Raw genomic sequence first — 20570 nt, forward strand, 5'->3', positions numbered from 1 at the left:
ATAAAATGTGTTACTTCTAAGACCATGTCAATATTCATCCTTATTTCAAAAGTGTGCCTATTCATTGTGGCCTCAAATTGTGGCAAAGAATTGTAATCTACTCCAGGTAACACAACCCTGAGATTTGTGTCCCTCCTTAAATAAAGTCTAGAGTTGAAATGAGCAAACCCACATATGCACCTGCTACCCAATAAAGATCAGCCACCCCTCCTGAGAGACTTGTTGTAAATTACCTGCACCCCTATAGGGATACAGATGCACTCTCTTATCCTACCAATAGATACCCAGGCTATTGCCATGCCAATAAGTAGTGCTTGGTATTCCAATTTGAAGATGCAACTTAATCAATCACATGCAGCTATTCCAGTTGAAATCCATACACCCCTGTAGAAGACAGGACTGTAAATTCCCACAGAGGGGTGTAGATTTCAAATAGAGTCACCCATTCAGGTAACCCTATTTGAAATTCACAGGCCCTGTGTAGAAGTTTAAGGTCATGTCTTTCATAGGGGGTGTATGGATTTCAACTGGAATAATACATTGACCTTGGCTACTTGATGATATACACAGAAAAAAACATAATTATATTAAACTAGGCAAAATTGCACCTTGCATTAAACCAAAACATAACATTTGATCTAGACCTAAAATTTCCTTTGGTTGATATATGTATGCTCCTGAATGGCAATGAAATTTATTTATTTATTATTTATAACATTCAGCTGAAACCAGGCAAAGCCCAATAGTGATCAGAGGCTACTAAATTAAAGGGATGCCAACTGAATGACAAGACAGAGGTCCAATTTTAGAAGCAGGAGGAAAACCAGAACATCCAGATAAAAATCTGTGAGGACAAGCATGAAATTCAGATTTCAGAAAATAACAACTAAAAGCGATTAAAAGAAATAAAGTGGATGCAAAAGAGAAGGAAATCCCTCTTGTATGTGCATACAAAGTAGAGCAGTTGAAGTACCAAAGTGATCCACATAGTACTGTTTTGATCTGAAACAAATGCATGATGTGAAATGTCAAAATTGGTTCACTAGGGTCTCTCGCAATCTGAAACAAATTTATCATATGAAAAATCTACACTTAAACTAAGGGGTCCACATCATGTGAAATGTCATACTGAAGATACTCAAAATTGGTTCACTAAGGTCTCTTTCAATTTGCAACAAATTCATCTTATGAAAAATTCACACTCAAACTATTCCCCATTGGCTCAGCAACCAAAATGCTATTTCCCACAAGGAGTACCAGCCATCGATTAACTCGGGATTTATTTACTGAAACAATCTGTTCTGGAATTCCATGAGTGTGGAACAATCAATGGACTTGCTTGTTGTTATTAAGAATTTGTAATTCTTTGAGTATCCTGTCTTTTAATATAAACCTAATGCCCTTTAGTAGTTGTGTTTAGTAACAGCTGGAGATATATAGAAAATTAGTTGCATAGTTTCAATTCTTACACTGAAAATCCTATGAATTTCTTTGTTTTTCATTATAAAACTGCAAACTATTTTAAATGAATGCAAAATGATAAAAAATACACCCATTATTTTAAAATTATTTAAAAAAAATTATATCACAAAATTAACTCTGCTATCTACAGTAGATAGCAATAATTATGATGTGATAAAGCGAACTCAGTCTGATGCCAACTCAAATAAAATTCTACATTTTAATATTTCTAATATTAGGAATTAATTAGTTTGATTTCCATGAAAATTCCATGTTTCTATCATCTATTGTTAGAAAGTTATTTAAAGTTTAGTCATCACAGAAACCAAGGAATTAATCACATAAGAAAATAACACTGACACATTTTCCTCCATATCTGTAAACTAGAATTTCTGTCTTCTGACTGATTTTGCTTGATTACATCACAATAAGTAAATTAATTCCAAATAAAGAATTTCTCTAGCTGCTGCTATCTACTGTAGATAGCAAACAATGTGCATATTATACAAATTACATGTTCTCCATCCAATTGTTGATATTATTTTTGGCTTATTTTCTTGCATTTTGCTTATTTGATAAGAAATTAGTTTCTTTTCAAAGAATTGTATCAAGATAGCATAGATAGCAAACCAGTATAATATCTGTATGTGAGATTAAGGTCATGTCTTCCATAGGGGATGTCTACAGTTGTCGTCTACTGTAGATAGCTGTGATAAATACTGATGACAGCAATAATGCTATCTACTGTAGATAGCTATGATGAATATTGGGGATAGCAATAATGATATCTAATTTAGATAATACAAATATTTGTAATAAAAATCAACACAAGAATCCTTGTCAAATCCAGTGACTGGCAACTGCAGACCCAGGCAAAATGCAACCTAAAATCATGCACGAATATATTGTGGAACTTAATGCATTTTACTGATCCCTGTTCCCCTATAACAATGTTGAGTACTGAGTGGAGTGAACTATAAGAATGGCAATAATGTTGAAAATCGTCAAGACCACAACATGAAATTTAGCGTGAACATGGCCCTGAAAAAGCATATGCACACAGGCCATTAAGACCCCACTTATCACCCAGCCATCTCTTGCACAGATACTATCATATGATTCACTACCCTTATATTCACACTATGGTTAATCTTGAGATGTTGACAATCTTGAGATTTTGTTTGTGGTGTATACCACTCTAAAGACACTCAACAGTCTAGAGCACCAATGAGATCACACCAATAGCTGATATTTCAAATTTTGAGTATCTTTAGGGATCATTGTAATGTCAACCATACAATCATCATCTTCAGAATCAAAACAATGCATTTTTTTAATAAGCCAAGCACAAAGGTGATGTACATTCTCAAGATCAAATTATTTTTAAGCTAAATTAAAGGAAAGTCAGTGCAAACTAGGTTAAGTGGTTATTCCAATTGACTGTTATTCCAAAATTCGGATAAATGAGTCTTCGGACATTCAGAAAATTGAAACTTCGGAATAATGACCCTTTGGAATAACGAACCTTCATAGTAATGAGCTTTCAGAATAATGAACCGTAACCGGTGTTAACTTGGTGAAACCTTTATTATGGGGTTGCTGATACAATCACCAGTAAATAGTGCAATTTCTCTCTTGTAGAACTGGAGGAACCAGTGTTATTACTATTATACACAGTTGATGAAAACTTAAACATAGTGGACAATGAACATACCCATTGCTGCCCCACACAGCCAATCCCTCCACCAAGAAAGCAATCCTCATTGTTGTCACTTAGTCACACCCTACCTATTAATTCATTTGTACTGCTCCATCAACCAATTTTGTTGCTCACTTGACGGCATCAATAGTTATCTTAATAGCCTCAACTGGTTCCATAAAAGATGGACAAATTTGCAAGAAATTGGGACTGCTGCCATATCACATTTTGTGTTTTCCCCAAAACACTAGGATCCACAACATGCGCATCTATCAGGGCACAGTTTTTCTACTCAAATACATTTGTGCATTCATTGAATGACCTTTGAAAATGGGGTACAAAAACTCATACTCTGCAACTTGAGGTCAAATTTTGTACTATGATTGTTTGATTGAGGTTATTGAACTATGCCATTGAGATGAGGCCATTGTGAAACCAGCCTTTTCAACTTACGGCAAACATATTTTGTTGTTATTAATGATTTTAAACTCAGACAATCAAAGACATCATAACAAGAAAACATTAGCTGTTACAAAATTATCTGGTGTAATAATTATGAGAATGGTTTATTCCAATTGAAATCTATATACGAGGGGGTATCAAAAAGTTTTAGAAATCGCACAGAAGTGAAAGAGCTATATTAATGAAATTTTGTCAGCGCAATCACTGGTCCTTATGTACAATATGGTGCAAAAATGGTCTCATAAGTATGTTTACTTTTTTTACAGGAGCTAGATGTCACTACCTGCCTATGTAACCGCATAACCAGCAAAATGGAGAAAATTGAGGCATGCAGCATGATTAAGTTCCATTTTAAGGGTTACAGTGCCCAGAAAATCTGTGATGAAATAAAAATTCCTTTTGCAAAAAGCGACAGTGACAATATATCACAATCACCATCGAAGATAACTTTCATTTCATCATCGATTTTCTAGGAACTGCAACCCTTCAAAAGCAGGATCTTAATAACGCTGCTTGCCTCAATTTTCTTAATCTTGCAGTTTATGCGCAGTAACTGGGGCAGCGGGTTATTGGCATCTAGTGCCACCTGTAAAAAAAGTAAACATACTTATGAGACCATTTTTGGACCATAATGTACATAAGGACCAGTGATTGCGCTTGACAAAATTTCATTGATATAGCTCTTTCGCTTCTGGGCGATTTCTAAACTTTTTGATACCCCCTCGTACCTCCTATGGAAGTCATGACCTTAATCTCCTGCACAGGGGATGTAGATTTCAAATGGAGCCACCCATTCAGGTAAACCCATTTGAAATTTACACTCCCTGTGTGGAAGATTAAGATCATGTCTCCATATGGAACTTAGGTTAAAGGATTTCAACTGGAATTGAGCCCTTTTTTAGGCTCAACATCTAATTTGGTCTAATAGCACGTATCATGAACATTTGTATATTGCTAATGTTTTTTATTTAAATGAAAAAAGATAACATTATGCAAACATTCATTATTATGCTTGATACAATTTATCATATCACCGGGGTATGATAGAAAGAGTCATCGGTACCAAGCCAGGCCCCAATAGCCCTATAAGACCAAATTTGATGTAGTGCCTTATGAGGCAACCAATCAAAGAATCAAATCAATGAGATTTTATATCGAGGCAGCTATTGCCTTCTTTCATCTGAGTCATACAGAGCAAGTTCATTTCTTTTTCGGCCTTGTCTGTCAATATACAAAACCACCAAAAGCACAGGTGTCATCCATACAACATTTCTTTGCACATTATCTAATCAAATTAAAATCAAATCACTTTGTTGTTGTGAATCATTACTCACATGTGTTAAGGCATTAATGGCTTGTTTGGCAAGATTGGCAAAAATGTGGTATCGTTCACTGGAATTAATGTTTTGGGGTTTCTTTTTTGTAGGGGAGAGCGGGGAGTGTTCGCCCTAGGGGCAGGTTCGCCCACCCCTTGTTTCTCAGCACTACGGCTATCAGGGAATTTGGTGATGGCAAAATTAGGTGCCATAGGTCATTATAAACTTCTCATATTAGCTACGCGACATATTGGGACGTGTTCATCGAACAGCAGCCAAAACAAAAAAAATTACACCAAAACGTAATTTTTTCTTGCATCCATAATGTTGTATTATCATTGATACATAAATACAGATGGTTTTAATGGAAATCTGTATTGGGAACATATGGGATTTGTCAAAGATTTAATGCAGTTATAATCTCCTTATTCGATTTGTGTTTTGCATACCCTGAAGAAAATACAAAAATGTGCACAAGGGGCTCGTTCACCCTTTTGAGGATGGGGCATGTTAGCCCTATATCTTCCCCCGGGCGGACTTACCCCCAAACTGGAGGGCGAACCTGCCCCATCAGCGTATTATGCAAAATATTGATAATTAAACCATTAAACAAGGTAAAACTACGAAAAACATGTTCTTTTAAAGTCATGTGATATCGGTATTACTCATACCACAGATAATGTCCTAATCCATTTCTCCCCGAAGTTGTAAACATGATACGTTTAAGCTCACTTTGGACCCCTACATTTTACCCTGACCCGACCCCTGCAACAAATCTAGTGACTCCCCAGAAGAGAATGAATGCCCTGTATACTCTTGCTAAATGTTTGCATTGAATATGTTATTGTTATGCAATGTTTAAACCTTTTTGTGATTAGGGTGAACTTGCCCCACCATATGGGCGAACCTGCCCCAATATGGGGCACGTTAAGCCACTTTGCAAAACTTTTTTGTTTGCTCTATCCTGTTGCTATTGTAAGGCCTATAGGTCTGGGATTGTGGTCGTACATAGCTAAGACATAGGGCTTTCACATGGGCTAATCAGATCATCTCTAACCTTAAAATTGACATCGCTAGGCTGGTCAGAAAAAAATAGGGCGAACACTCCCCGCTCTCCCCTACTGTCTAGCATGATCTAATCAAATTCAAATCATGTGCTGGGATTATTACTCATAGAAGTATGGCATCAATGACCTTCTCTATCAAAAAATTGTGAAAATGAGTTGTCGTTCTTCTAGAAAAAAAAATCGAATCAAATTTAAATTATGAGCTGAGCTCATCACTCATAGATGTCAAGGTACCAATGAACTCTTGTACAAGAATTGGGGGGGGGGGGGATCTTGTTTTGCACATTATATAATAAAAATCAAATCATTTGCTGGTACCATTATTCCTAGATGTACGGCATCAATAACACTTTCTACCATAGAAAAGAACAATTCTGTGCATATAATTCATTTAAATTCAAAATCAAACAATGTGCTTTGAATTATAGGTACCAATAACCTTTCTACAAACAAAAATTACCCAAACAAGATTTTATCCATAGAAAAGACCTTTTTTGCACATTTCGTGATCAAATTCAAATCATTGGCTTACTCATATAAGGGCATCAATGACCTTTTTAAGAAGGCACTTGTGGTGCCACTTGTTCAGGATCCAGCACTGTTGTTATTTCAGCAGTGTAATAGTCTACCTGGCTCCCATAGCTCTGCTAAATATATAGGATATGGATCTAAGTTTTTCAACTTAAAGCCTAATGCCCCCTACAACATAGCGGTTATTTCAGCATTGCAGTTATTTCTTCCTGTGCTTATTTTATTGATGTCCATATATTGTGCTTTTCTGCTAAGTAATTGCAACTTTGATCCATAAGCCTTAAGGTTCGTTCATACTACCACCGCATTTGCGATGCGTTGCTTTGCGATGCGGTGTGTTGCCGCACTGCATCGTACTGCAAACTACTGCATTGCGATATCGCAATAAAGTTAAATACATTTTAACTTGGAAATGCGACGAGTTGCAGCAAAAAGTAATCGATATATCGGCATCGCAAGCAACGCATCGCAAATGCGGTGGTAGTATGAACGAACCTTTATAGTAATGGAATTTTATGTTTAAGCTAGATGTACCACACTTGTTGTTAAAGCAATATTGTAACATCTGAAATATAATTGTATCTCTTTTTCACAAAATGTTAGTTTTCACCATTTAGGTATGTCCCCTTTTAATTTGGACCAAAACAGATGAGGCAAAGCAAAGAAAATTACTATTTAATTCCAGCGCATATGCCACCAATGCATGTCTCTCTGTCGATCATGACTGAGGTTGGTCCTCCTGATGTTTTATAACTTTTGCACACATTCTTTTTGTAAACATTATTTGTAGGGCCCTGACCCACAGATATTGTAAATGGGAACATTGGCTGGTACTGAACTACTTTCAACTAATTCCAACATCCATGTGTGATAGAGACAAGGCGGTTCTCGAACCACGAGTCTCGCCTGCTTTTGTGACCGCCTGCTTTTGCGATAACTGTTGGTAGAGAGGTAAATGAATTTAGCGGTTATCGGCTGGGCACGATTATCTGGCCGATGGTAACTGTACCCACCAAGTTTCATGCCCATGCAACAGTTTTGACTAATATGACCTCAGATGACCCCTGGTGGCCCTGAAATGACCTTCTAAAATTTTGGCTCTAAATGTTGACTGTACCCCTCGTGCTAAGTTTCATGCCCATAAGACAGTTTTACTAATTTGACCTCAGATGACCCCTGGTGGCCTCGAAATGACCTTCCAAAAATTTGGCTTTAAATGTTCACTGTACCCATCAAGTTTCATGCCCATACAACAGTTTTTACTAATTTGTCCTCAGATGACCCCTGGTGACTCCGAAATTACCTTCCAAATATTTGGCTTTAAATGTTGACTGTACCCACCAAGTTCCATGTCCATCCAACAGTTTTTACTAATTTGACCTCAGATGACCTCGAAATGACCTTCCAAAAATCTGGCTTGAAATGTTGACTGTACCCACCAAGTTTCATGTCCATCGACAGTTTTACTAATTTGACCTCAGATGACCCCTGGTGACCCCAAAATGACCTTCCAAAATTTGGCTTTAAATGTTGACTGTACCCACCAAGTTTCATGTCCATACGACAGTTTTTACTAATTTGACCTCAGATGACCCCTGGTGACCCCAAAATGACCTTCCAAAAATTTGGCTTTAAATGATGACTGTACCCACCAAGTTTCATGCCCATACGAGTTTTTAATAACTTGACCTCAGATGACCCCTGAGTGACCTCGGATGACCCCGTAATGACCTTCCAAAAATTTGGCAAAACCAAAGAACTATTTCATCAAAGTAATAAATCAAAACAGAAAGATGCTTCCTTTACGAGTTATCACTCATTGAAAGTGCTACTTTGCTATACTTTACATGGAAAGCGACTATCTTAAAGTCGTCATATTTCCTTAATTACATGACCGATCAAGCTGTTATTGGGATATGTGATGCACAGTTGAAAATTAATTATTAAAAGATTTGGTGACCTCAGTTGACCTTTGACCTTGTATGTGACCTTTGACCTCACGAAATTGGAAAAAGTATGTTGCGCTGAAAAATCAAATTTGGCAATACCAAAGAACTATTTCATCAAATAAATCAAAACAGAAAGATGCTTCCTTTACGAGTTATCACTCATTGAAAGTGCTACTTTGCTATACTTTACAAAGAAAGCGACTATCTTAAAGTCGTCATATTTCCTTAATTACATGACCGATCAAGCTGTTATTGGGATATGTGATGCACAGTTGAAAATTAATTATTAAAAGATTTGGTGACCTCAGTTGAACTTTGACCTTGTATGTGACCTTTGACCTCATGAAAATCTAATCAGGTCGAGTACCTCTGGCCACGCAACTCCCCACCAAGTTACGTCACTGTACCCCATACGGATCTCCAGATAATCTGTTCACAAGGTATTTTGCTTATTACGCATATATTATGCAAATTAGGTACTTAATTACCATATTTTACGCTCAAAATCTAATCAGGTCGAGAACCTCTGGCCCCGCTTCTCCTCACCAAGTTACGTCCACTGTACCCCATACGGATCTCCAGATAATCTGTTCACAAGGTATTTTGCTTATTACGCATATATTATGCAAATTAGGTACTTAATTACCATATTTTACGCTCAAAATCTAATCAGGTCGAGAACCTCTGGCCCCGCTTACTCCTCACCAAGTTACGTCACTGTACCCCATACGGATCTCCAGATAAGCTGTTCACAAGGGTTTTTTGCTTGATACGCATCAAATACGCATAAATTATGCAAATTAGGTACATAATTAGCATATTTTGCGCTGAAAATCTAATCAGGTCGAGAACATCTGCCCACGCTACTCCCCACCAAGTTACGTCACTGTACCCCATACGGATCTCCAGATAAGCTGTTCACAAGGTTTTTTTTGCTTGATACGCATCAAATACGCATAAATTATGCAAATTAGGTACTTAATTAGCATATTTTGCGCTGAAAATCTAATCAGGTCGAGAACATCTGGCCACGCTACTCCCCACCAAGTTACGCCACTGTACCCCATACGGATCTCCAGATAATCTGTTCACAAGGTATTTTGCTTATTACGCATAAATTATGCAAATTAGGTACTTAATTACCATATTTTGCGCTCAAAATCTAATCAGGTCGACACCCTCTGGTCATGCTACCCCCTATAAAGTTTCATCATCATAGCACTTACGGTTCTCAAGATAACGCGTTCACAAGCTTTTTCCGAACACACACACGCACACACGCACGCCCACACACGGACACACACACACCATAGTGATTACTAAGTCTCTCCCTGAACATTCAGGCGAGACAAAAAGGCAGGCCCAATATTTTGAGTAGTAGATGCTGAAACACTCTACAAACTAAGAATAATGATCCAAATCCTGCTTCAGCAATGTTAGTTACTCTCTTCTTTAATTTATAACATTGTCCCCAACTTTCAAATTCAACTTATTCACATCACAAAACCAATGGCATTACATCTACTTTAAACAACTCCAAGAAAATTACAACTAACCTCAAAAGATAATCGACAATTGGCACTTTGTTAAATATATAATCCTGTTAATTTGTACAACTACTTAAAATTGATTGGAACTGACGAAGAAAGTTACTCAAATTTTACTCACCTGAGAACTTATTTGTCTTATTAAAATAAAAATGTTTGAATAATGAACTGAACTGAATTTGAAATAAATTGGGTCTTCTGCATCTCAGCTCTCCATGTAACTTCCAGGAGAGCCATCACCATGGTTACAGCAGTAGAAGGGTTAACCTGCAAGTCACTACAATAATTCCCTGCCTTCAGATGTCACAATGAATTACTGATGGTACATATTTGTGACAAGTCTTCTCCGAAGAGACAGTAGTAGAATCGCGACAAGAATAAATTAAAAACGGGAACATTTGCAATATAAATGATCAGTTCATGACTACACATGGAAAAGAAGATAGGTGACGCTTAAAATAACTCTGCTCATGAAACGTCTATGGATATCTCTCACGCTTACTAAGTAACCTTTACTCCTTTACTTTACAATGTTTTATTGGTGATTTTATATTGAATATTCTTTCTAATAGAATTCTTATCACATGTGATGCAAGTTCAGGGATGTATATAGCTACCACGGGCGATGGTGGGTGGCAGAGCCCGGCACTCAGATTTAGAGCCCACATAACTAATTAAAAATTTAAGCTCTAGCACCCAGCAATCAAGTGTCAAAAATTGTAAAATCACATAGAATATGGCCAAATTTACGCAATTTTCACACCAAATTCCTTCAAATACCATCCGGTAGCTACAACCCTGCACAAGTTTATATACCATTAACTTGCAATCATGTAGGTAATCTAACTGGGATGTACATTTTGAGCAAATAAGGCAACTTCATTCTAAATGGCAAAATCTGGGCCCTGTTTCACAATGCATTACAATCAATCGTACAATTCCGTTTTTTTAAAGTTGCAAATCTTTTAAAAACTAGATTGTCTCAGCAGCAGGGGACATTAGGCTGTCATGTGCATCTAGGTGTAGAGGCTTATCCTCTTATTCCCACTTGAGCATTCTCAAGTACACTTAAAGTGTTTTGGTCTCCTGGTCAAGTCAGTTTTAATTTAGGGGTTGTTGTTATGTTGTTATAGCAACAAGCTCAGTTTTTCTGTCCAGTCAGCTGTCACTTTAGTGGTGTGCAGCCATTCAGGTCTCCGTCTTATTTTTAATTCCTTTGTTATGTCCATAGTTCTCCTAGTGATGCACTTGCAATTGTTCCTTCGATCTTGATGGACCAAAAAAATCCCACCCACCCTCCCAGAAGCTGGAAGGGTGATTCAGTAACTAAATATGGTTAAAGATACTCCAATAAAATGGTATGACCAAATATGCTGCTTTATGCTTAAAAATAGAGGCTTTGTATGGAATTTCTTGAAATCTTGAAGAATATCATTAGTAGATTGTCTCCACTTTCTACTGCGTTTTATAGAAGGGGAATGAATGCTTTGTATGGAGTTTCTTCAAAACCTGAAGAATCTCGTCTGTAGATTGTCTCCACTTTCTACTGCGTTTTATGGTGTTTGAATGTGTTACGGAGTTTCTTGAAACCTGAAGAATCTCGTCTGTAGATTGTCTCCACTTTCTACTGCGTTTTATGGTGTTTGAATGTGTTATGGAGTTTCTTCAAAACCTGAAGAATCTCGTCGGTAGATTGTCTCCACTTTCTACTGCGTTTTATGGTGCTTGGATGTGTTAAGGATTTTCTTCAAAACCTGAAGAATCTCGTCTGTAGATTGTCTCCACTTTCTACTGCGTTTTATGGTGTTTGAATGTGTTACGGAGTTTCTTGAAACCTGAAGAATCTCGTCAGTAGATTGTCTCCACTTTCTACTGCGTTTAATGGTGCCTGGATGTGTTAAGGATTTTCTTCAAAACCTGAAGAATCTCGTCTGTAGATTGTCTCCACTTTCTACTGCGTTTTATGGTGTTTGAATGTGTTATGGAGTTTCTTCTATACCTGAAGAATCTCGTCTGTAGATTGTCTCCACTTTCTACTGCGTTTTATGGTGTTTGAATGTGTTATGGAGTTTCTTCAAAACCTGAAGAATCTCGTCGGTAGATTGTCTCCACTTTCTACTGCGTTTTATGGTGCTTGGATGTGTTAAGGATTTTCTTCAAAACCTGAAGAATCTCGTCTGTAGATTGTCTCCACTTTCTACTGCGTTTTATGGTGTTTGAATGTGTTACGGAGTTTCTTGAAACCTGAAGAATCTCGTCAGTAGATTGTCTCCACTTTCTACTGCGTTTAATGGTGCCTGGATGTGTTAAGGATTTTCTTCAAAACCTGAAGAATCTCGTCTGTAGATTGTCTCCACTTTCTACTGCGCTTTATGGTGTTTGAATGTGTTACGGAGTTTCTTGAAACCTGAAGAATCTCGTCTGTAGATTGTCTCCACTTTCTACTGCGTTTTATGGTGTTTGAATGTGTTATGGAGTTTCTTCAAAACCTGAAGAATCTCGTCGGTAGATTGTCTCCACTTTCTACTGCGTTTTATGGTGTTTGAATGTGTTACGGATATTTCTCCAACAACCTGAAGAATCTCGTCTGTAGATTGTCTCCACTTTCTACTGCGTTTTATGGTGTTTGAATGTGTTACGGAGTTTCTTGAAACCTGAAGAATCTCGTCAGTAGATTGTCTCCACTTTCTACTGCGTTTTATGGTGTTTGAATGTGTTACGGAGTTTCTTCGAAACCTGAAGAATCTCGTCGGTAGATTGTCTCCACTTTCTACTGCGTTTTTTAGTGGGCTATTGGTTGCCTTCATGCTTTCCTCCCTTTCTGCTGCGTTTTTATACCAGGGTTATAAATGCTTTGTTGCTTATTTGGAGTATCTTTATTTACTTGGTTGTCAATACCAGTGGATTATATATCAGTAAATGGTTTAAGCATTGATGCCGTATCTTGCTGAATACAAAATGTTCGTTTGCTAGTGTTGGCATTGTTTATTCTTTTGGAGATTTCTAATTATTTAATTGCGGTTAAAAATGCTGTTTTCCAATCCAATCCTCTGTTTGATCCAAAGATGTATCTGTTTAAGATATGCTTAAGATTTGCTTAAGATGAAATTTGGTTAAATGTGATTCAGAAGTCAACTTTTGTTTGTCCAGCCTGTATGGTTGGCTTGTACACATTTTTCCAATAATTTGTGTATTTATTGATTTATATGAAGATGATAAATAATTCCAAATGCTTGCTGCAATTAATCATCTCAATGTATATAATTTGTTTAATTGATATGAAATCTGTTATTATCTCAATATAGTCTTAATTTCTATGAGATTGTGAAATTATTATAAATAAGCTTATGTGTATTAAATGGTCCTCATGATCGTGGGGGCAATGCGGAGTCTATTCTTTGCGTTGTTGTGCTTTCCTGCTGTCTCGAGACAATTGATTTACCACATGTAAACCCCTATTAAATCAATCCTAAGACAGATCATACGACTTTGCGAAATAGGGGAGGGGGAGAATGTATTCTAATCGTACAGACAAATTGGTCTATTCCATGAAATCCATACACCCCATATGGAAAATGTGACCTTAATCTTCCACACAGGGAGTGTGAATTTCAAATGGGGTTACCTTAAAGGGCGACTGTTTGAAACCTGTACTCACTGTGTAGGCGATTAGGGTCATGTCTTCCAGGGAGTGTATGGATTTCAACTGGAATAGCTTATATATACTCAAGAAACCGTGCCTATATATCACTTGGGCGATTGCGTCATCACACCACGTGGGACGCATGCACTAACAGTGCATATATCAAGTAGTAGCTGGTACAGTTAGGGTTAACATAGCAGAAAGTTATGTGTGTGTGCCAGGTAGTTCCTGTTTTCTATCATCCAACTCTTTCCGATTCTCTCTTCTGGATACAAAATCTTTTTTTTTTTGTAAGTGGTTTCTTGACCAGACTAGTAAAATGGGCAATAGCTTTGCCTTGAAGGGAATGCCCAGTCATATAAATGCCAAACGAACAAAACAAATCAAGCAGTACCATTGCTGCTGTCAGCATAGAAATAAATTATGTTCTTCAATCATGTAGAGCAGACAGCATCTAATCAGTGTTGTGTAACAATATGTGACAGAATTCATGTGCATTTCAGAAGGTTGTTTCAGATGAATAAACATCAACATGACATTGTTTGTTACAATTCGTGACTTTGGTACGCTCATGCCGTCTAGTTAATCTTTTCTATGCAGTGTGACATTGTTCGTCACCATTCCTGACTTGCTCCTGCTCTATTTAAACCATAAAGTACTATTTTGTGATCCTAGTGTCCTCTTTTTATGACACTTTTCAGTAGATATCCATGAAAAAAAGCTTGTTCCAAAAATTTCAGTTGATTCCGATTTTGCGTTTGCGAGTTATGCATGATTATGTGTATTACACTGACAAATGTGTTGTAATTTCGTTCTGGTGTACCGGAACGTAATTCAAATTTCACTATATTTTTGCCAAACGAATTGATCTGCAAGACATTTTTTATACATTATAAATATTATGTAGCCAGGGTTTTACAGTGGTATAAATATCTCAACTTTTTAGAAAAAAGTGGGAGATGATGTTGTGGATAAGAAATGTCCTTTTAATATTAAAATCACCTGTATTACCACATTCACTATAAAAATATCTCTCAAATGGAAGTGGGGGTTCTTTTTTTCAAATGTACACTCTGCAAAATAACAAAATCAACCGACCAAGTAGCACTTATGTACTACTTTCCCTAATATAATTTTCACTCCAAATGAAACTGATTTCTTATTTTTAACATTTTCTTCAAAATAATTCGCATGTGGAGAACAATCATTTTGTTAGAGCCGATATCTGTGTAAAATAAAAACCTGCATTGACAATGGGCTATTCCAGATGAAATCCATGTCCCTATGGAAGACATGTGAAGAATGGATGATCCCATTTGATATTCACACCCCCTGTGTGGAAGATTAAAGTCACATCTTCCATATGAGGTGTATGAATTTCAACTGAAATAACCCAGTTATTACAACTTTGTGATTACCCTTAGACAGCTCCATCTATAAGTAAACATTTTTGACAGAATTAGCGCTGATAAAATATAGAAAAACAATTTTAATAGTGTAAGTAAACATTGCTTTGACAGAATTGGTACTGATCGAAATCTTGCTTAACAATGTGAGACAGAGCTGTAAAAGTTGAGATGCCTGCAACAGATGAAGTCATCGCAAACAAGATGTAAATTCAGTTGTCAATGAAACTGCCTGTATTGATGTAGACAGTATTTTACAGATGTCTGTGTGTGTTTATAAATCTAGTTATGTCTGGATACAGTAAGCTTGAGTTATCATATTGACACACATATGGGTGTATCCCAAATTCTCGCAGTTGGACATCTGAGCATGTTGTCCCCTGTTTGCACAAAACTTCAGGTGCCTGACCATAGCAACCAGAAACCAGAGTGTCAAAGAGAAATGGGACAAGACTAAATATGTGTACACTGAGTTTTCTGCTTTTTCCTTTGTATGATGTAAGCCCAATGAGAATGTGCAGCAAGTCATATGACAAAAGCAGGTCATCTAGTGAATATGGTGGAGGGATTTATGGGTCTTTTGAAGTCAAAATATCCTAGAAGAGTTTGACCAATTAAAATGTATCAAAAATACTATCTACTTCCCCATATGAATCACTATCCTTTGAAGAAGAAATAATTTTCCTTTTACATTTTTAAAACCTTTCATAGATACCCATAACTTCCCACACTTACAATGCATTTTAAATCAAACCCTGCACTAGTCTAAAAACATATAGGACATTCTTACATTGTTTACTTTTGTATCATAATCTCTATGAAAGGTAAATTGAAATTTTTGGGTGACAAAAGTATTTTTTAATGTTTATTGGGTGATGGCAGATTTCTCCTAGTATTACACAAAATTTACTTTTATGATCCAAATTCAGAAGCACTGTATGGATGACACTGATGGTGAGCATAAATCAGGAGGTACTTCCATGTCATAGTTGTGACCCAGTTTAGTGTAAGTTACAAATCAAATGTGTTCTGTTGTTCAACCTACCTTTTATATATATCACAAAACATGAAAAATCAAATTGGATGAAACTTGACATCAGAAAAACAAGATTGAAACTGGGTGAAACTTGGAAGTCATCTGTCTCCTTGTCAGCATCTTTCACATATAAATCATGAAATAAGAATAAATGAATGTAGACAGAAACCTAGCCAGATTTGTGGGTTAGGGGCATTGCAAAGTTATCCACTGAGCCACTCCCAAAATGATCATATCAGGACAAATGCTCACAAAGGGCATATTGTAAGCCTAGTTTTATCAATATTCCGATATCAGTACCTTTCACATAAACATTTATACCTAAGAATGGTAGCTTGTATCAAAGAATACTTTTCTTATATGAAGAGCAAAATATGTCCTTATTTCAAGAGGAAGAGCAGGAGGAAACTAAGCCAAATTTGTGGGTTAGAGGACATTGCAAAGTTCGTTAGGGAGTCACCCTACAAAGTCCAGTAATTGCCGCAATCAAAACAGAATCAAAATCCTTCAAAATCGTTTTACGCTTTCAAGCAGCTACAAAATATTTTATTGGGCTTTTAAATTTGTGGTTATTCACATAACTTAATTTTATAAGCAATTTTCAGCAGATAGTAGCATTTACACAATCTAGTTTGACAGAAACATGCATGATTTAGTATGAGCTATCTTCAGTAGACAGCAGCATAATGTACAATTGCCCACAAGATATCTTCAGTAAATGACAACATTTACATCATATCTTCAGTAGATAGCAGCATTGACGATTTACTACAATGTATCTTCAGTAGATAGCAGCATTAACATAACTTAGAATGAGCTATCTTCAGTAGATAGTCGCATTAAACTTAGTACAAGCTATCTTCAGTAGATAGTAGCATCAACATAACTTAGTACAAGCTATCTTCAGTAGATAGTAGCATTGACATAACTTAGTACAAGCTATCTTCAGTAGATAGCAGCATTAACATAACTTAGTACAAGCTATCTTCAGTAGATAGTAGCATTAACATGACTTAGTATGAGCTATCTTCAGTAGATAGTAGCATTAACATGACTTAGTATGAGCAATCTTCAGCAGAGCAGTAGATAGCATTATACAATCTAACATGAGCCATGATTGGTGATTTAGTGTAAGCTATCTTCAGTAGATAGCAACATTCACATAACTTAGTATGAGCAATATTCAGTTGATAGTAGCATTGATACAATCTAGTAGAAGCATTCACATGATTTAGTATTAGCTATCTTCAGTAGATAGCACATTTACACACTCTCCCAAGAGATATCTTCAGTAGATAGCAACATTTACATCTGTATGAACTATCTTCTGTAGATAGGGCCATATTCAGTAGATAGCAGCATTTACGTGAATGGTAATTTAATGTAAGCTAACTTCAGTAGATAGCAGCATCCACATAACTTAGTATGAGCTATCTTAAGCAGAAGATAGTATTAAATATTTCAGGTATATTTTATTAAATGTCATAGCAGTAAAAACTGAATTGCAACACAATTTACAAACATCAAAATTTACACACAAAAACAATCTAATATGAGCTCTCCTAAATAGACAGCAGCATTCACATGATTTAGTATGAGCTATATGTGTGAAAATTGGCCACTCATAAATGTTAAGTCCAGATGATCAGTTTATAGTTCAACATAGGAAGGAAAGATGAACCTATTTAATCTAATTGGATCTAACAACTTTTGTTAAGTAAATTGTGATTTATTACTTACACATGATACAAGTTATATAACACTATGGACCATTCCCATTCCAATAGCATAGTTCAATAACCTCAATTAAACAATCATAGTGCAAAATTTGACATCAAGTTGCAGAGTATGAGTTTTTGTACAAACATTTTCAGAGGTCATTCAATGAATGTACAAATGTATTAGGGTTAAACAACTGCACTCTGATAGATGAGCATGTTGTGGATCTGAGCGTAGAACTCATCGGTTGATGTCACAGTTTTCCAATATGTCAAAGGTAATTAATTTGGTTGTTTTATCTATATATCATATATATTGTTTTATGGTATAATAAAATCAATCTCTGTAGTGATAATCAAAATAAATTAAAGCTCCATTACAATGTGATGATAGTGTACTGTCGACACAATCATGTTGGCCAAAAGAAGAAACCATTCACAGGGGTCCCATGTATTTCAAATATGTAAGTCATGTTTTGAAAAATATAAGAAACAGTGCACAACACCTCACAACTTTTATCTACCCTCAAATCCAACTAAAAGTCAACAATTAAGCTCAAAATGAAGATAATCAAGAAGTTAATATGACAGGTTGATCTCAAATTACTCCATGTAGATAATTGTAATATTAATAGCTCACTTTTGGCACCTGATGATGATCATTTGGAAACGGATGCTTTTAATTGGATGAGTTAACAAAACACATAGCTAGTATGACCATCTCAATACCAACACCTTTCTAGTTTAAGCAAGAGTTACAAAAAATGTTGTAATAAATATTGTACATTGTGTATGCTTCTGCATGTCCTTATAGCACCCATGAGTACAAACATGGCAACATACCCGGTAACTTCAGTGAATATTTAGAGAAAAATTTGAAAAGAAATTCAAACATTTGCAAATTTTGTGGTAAAAATTACAAGTGTTAAACCACTGTTGAGTAAGTATTCCAACAGCATCCCTAGTTTTCTTGTCTCCTACCTTTGTCTGCATGCTTCCTAACCCCATCCATCTGCTCCAATTAAAGCATCCTCACATCCCGTCTTTACAGAAGCGAGCATAGGGGAGAAGACCATGGGACTAACCACATGATCATTGTGGATCTGAATCAATGAGGATTAGTTCAAATAAATAAACCTTTTTTTCCCGTTGATCATGCCACTGTTTTTCCAAAGTAGTTCAAATCTTTGATATTGATGATGTATTTACAAAATAAAAATGCAGACATTCATAAAATGAGTTTATCGTAAATATCCTGAGTTTTGAGCAAATTGTTTATGAAAGTCTGCTGCCAATTATAGTGAATCAAATTTACCGCACATATTATTCCCGTAAGTGTTGAATGACCTCCCCCGTATACGAGGTCAGACCTGAAAAGCACTTGTGTTATATGTACCACTTCCGGCAATACTTTGCTAAATTTATCCTCGACTTTTTAAAAATATTGCGCCAATATCCATTTGCTGAGAAGGATATCGATGTATGGTGAATTCTTGATATGGCTCGCGTTTATAGTAAGAGTTTGAGGACAATTTCTGATCGCCAAAGTACGGTACATCTGCGCCCACTATAAACACGCTTTTATGATACATCCAGATAAATCATAGAAACATCCAAATTACTTGATGATGATTTATATAAAACAATTGCAAGTTGCACTACATCAATTTCTTGTTTCCTCATCATCTAGGCCACACATCACCTAACCTAAATCTTAATCTTCACCCTTATCCGAACCCTGCACCTTCACTCAATACCTGAAATCATTAACTCTAAACCAAATAACTGGACGCAGAACTCCAAGTTTTTGTTACATTTTCCAGTTTAACATTTCCCAGTTTGGTCAACATAAAAAGATAAATATTATTAACAATGAAACAAATTTGTTAAAATTTTCATCAATTATTTTTTTCAGATAATAAAACTTGCTCCACAATTTTATGAAATCTGGAGTAAATACTGTAAAAGTGGTAATTTTCGCTTGTGTAATTTTGTCACATTTTGCCAATTTTGAACCACTTTACTCCTTCATAAATTTGTGATTTTGAGATTTCATTCACATATGTGACGTATCATGTCAAAAGGAGACACTTTTGGGCAGGTTATAAATTTTGAGGTTTTTACATATCTTAAATATAGGGTTATTTTGCTCCACAGCGCCGTTTTCCCCAATAAAATCGGACATTCCTAAGCGAAGATATTGAGTTCGTAAGTTACGGTATTATAAAATTGGAAATTGAGATATCGGCCTTTAAAAATATCATTGGCAATGTTGAGAGTAGGAATTACCTTGAAAAATGTCTCAAAAATACAAGATACCCGTTATATTCCGGTCTGAAACTATCAGACAATATTTTTAACATTAATAACATCACAAATTCGCAACAAACCCAAATTTTGAAAAAATCACACCCGGGCAGGTTTTTGGTTATTTCTCCATTTACGATCCTGCCCAAAAGTGTCTCCTTTTGACATGACACGTCACATATATACCTATGAATAAATTAAAATATTTGCACGTTTTTGTTTTTGCGTTAGCTGTGTTGAGCATGAAAAGTGCGAACAATTAATCTTGCATGAAAATTTCTACTTCTAAAGTACCACCTTTAGTGGTTTATATGAACTTGATGGACTCGATACCAATCTGTACCAAAGTGCATCATGAGGATGCCTCTGAATGGTAGACATATAATGCATCTACAGGTGCGGTTGTCAGAGTTACTTTGTAGACATCC

At 36.1% G+C, this 20570-nt stretch overlaps 1 protein-coding gene across 2 annotated transcripts in view; it reads right to left on the reverse strand.

Annotated features, from left to right (window-relative positions):
• LOC140141894 (colorectal mutant cancer protein-like) overlaps positions 1-20570 on the reverse strand; it is a 532683-nt gene that overhangs the window by 363160 nt on the left and 148953 nt on the right. The gene's annotated exons all lie outside the window — the stretch shown is intronic.

This window comes from Amphiura filiformis, chromosome 20 (genome assembly GCF_039555335.1).
Source record: "Amphiura filiformis chromosome 20, Afil_fr2py, whole genome shotgun sequence".
In the NCBI taxonomy this organism is placed as follows: domain Eukaryota; kingdom Metazoa; phylum Echinodermata; class Ophiuroidea; order Amphilepidida; family Amphiuridae; genus Amphiura; species Amphiura filiformis.